Here is a 2500-nt window from a genome sequence, read left to right as displayed (position 1 = left end):
CTCTCTCTCTCTTTCCCTTCCTTTCCCTCCCTCCCCCCCCCTCTCTCTCTCTCTCTCTCTCTCTCTCTCTCTCTCTCTCTCTCTCTCTCTCTCTCTCTCTCTCTCTCTCTCTCTCTCTCTCTCCCTCTCCCTCTCCTCCCTCCATCGCCTTCCTTTCTTGTTCAAGTTACATAAATTCCTTTAAGAACAATTTCTTTTCTTCGCATCGCGTGATGTCATGGACGTTGCTTGTGGCCATTTTCATAAAGCAGTTTAGATTCCCTTGCACTTCCCTGCGTTCAATAGAGATAACCGAATTCTCATCTTCATTAATGTCAATCTTGCTTGATCATTGATGCAGATTGCTTGGTTCATGACGGAAGCTTGACTTTGGTTGCCCTTGTGTTCATAGTTGTAGTAGAAATACATGCTGATTATGATTAACTGACATTAATGCCAATGAAATCGTAGTTCTTCAGTAGATGGAAAAATAGGAATCATTTCGATGCACCAGTTGAAAAAAAGAAAAGAATATTGCTGCATTGCATTTCTTGATAATACAAGGATATTAAATGGCGTGGTGCATCTCCCTTTTTTTCTTCAAGTATCTGTTGATGTACTTATGCCAGTTAGATTTTCGATGTGGCTGTTCAGTGTATGATTAATATTCTCCTGTAGAGCTCTTATTGAATACGCAAAGCATCATAGCTCCAAAAACCATGTTAAGGTTCGCATAGTTCCCCCTAAAAAAAGGAAGAAAAAAAGGAGAGTGAAAAAAGCCTGCGAAATTTTCATTCGCGGGTGCGTGAGAGCGGACACTCACCGTTAATATTTGATACACGAGAATTGAACGATCCCGTTAAACAAAACTGGAATTCGTAGGTTCATGCGACATAGCAAGAGGAGGTCCAAAATTTATAACAACCTTTGAGTAAGACGAGGCACGTAGAGTCCCCTTATAATGTTAGGCTTTTTTCAATAATGTTCGTCCTGTTGGAACAATTTTACGGCCCGAACGCACAAAAGATAAACAGGAAGTCCGCACGATTACTGTTATCGAATTTGTATCTATGTATATATGTTATAACTGTCATGTGATTGAAAATAATTGAAGGATTTGTTTTCCATTTATTGTCGTGATCATCAAAAACAGAAGCAGAATCTATCAATTACCAAGGGATGTGTTTTGAAACTACATGTATATACACACACACGCGGGCGAGTGTTATCCTTCACAAAACATGGTCTGAGAAACACACATGCATCGTTAATGAGGTGGTGGTTCTGTTTTGGGTAAGTGTTAGTCCTAAAGAAATGAACTGGATGTTTCTGTATCTTCGTAAAAGAGGAAAGGAGGAGGAGACAGAGACAGATGCGTGTGAAACGCACGCAACCATGCACGCAACCAGGCACGCACGCATGCACACACACATGCACGCACGCATTTACACACACACGCGCGCACACACACACACACACGCGCGCTCACACACACACGCGCGCGCACACACACACGCGCGCGCACACACACACGCGCACACACACACACGCGCGCGCACACACACACACACACGCGCACACACACACACACACACACACACACACACACACACACACACACACACACACACACACACACACACACACATACACACACACATACACACACACACACACACACACACACACACACACACACACACACACACACACACACACACACACACACACACACAAGCATACATATATTGTTGATTGCAATGGTAATAATCTTTAGCTTTTAGCATGCAGTGGTTTAAAACATTACTGATATAAAGAGAGATTGATGACATATGTAGATGATTCTTTTTTGTTTTATATCCACGTTGACTGTAGTGAATATTGATGATTGAATAGTGGTGAATATGTATATGGATACTGAGTTATTGTGTGTTCAGAAGTTTGCATGCATAACTGGATGTTGAATGGCCGTGAAAAAGTCGAAAAGATTCAGTTTTTGAAAATCCCTACTTCCTCTCGCTCGCTCGCTCTGTCAGTCAGTCGGTAAGTCAGTCAGTCAGTCATCGCTCTCCCTCCCTCCCTCTCTCTCTCTCTCTCTCTCTCTCTCTCTCTCTCTCTCTCTCTCTCTCTCTCTCTCTCTCTCTCTCTCTCTCTCTCTCTCTCTCTCTCCTGCGCGCTGCCAGTGGATGGTCACCCCGGCCATTCCTTGCATACTGATGGAGATTTAGAAGCAAAATAAAATAGATAGTATTTCACGGTAAAGAATATCCATTGTAACAAATGGAATTGAAACTAAATCTTTAATCTCTCTCTCTCTCTCTCTCTCTCTCTCTCTCTCTCTCTCTCTCTCTCTCTCTCTCTCTCTCTCTCTCACACACACACACACACACACACACACACACACACACACACACACACACACACACACACACACACACACACACACACACACACACATTCACACTCACACTAACTCTCACTCGTTCACTCACACATCCTCTTCCCCGAGCACAAACAGAAG

This window comes from Penaeus vannamei, chromosome 10, assembly GCF_042767895.1.
Source record: "Penaeus vannamei isolate JL-2024 chromosome 10, ASM4276789v1, whole genome shotgun sequence".
Lineage (NCBI taxonomy): Eukaryota > Metazoa > Arthropoda > Malacostraca > Decapoda > Penaeidae > Penaeus > Penaeus vannamei.
Note: the sequence above shows the minus strand (reverse complement) of the source record.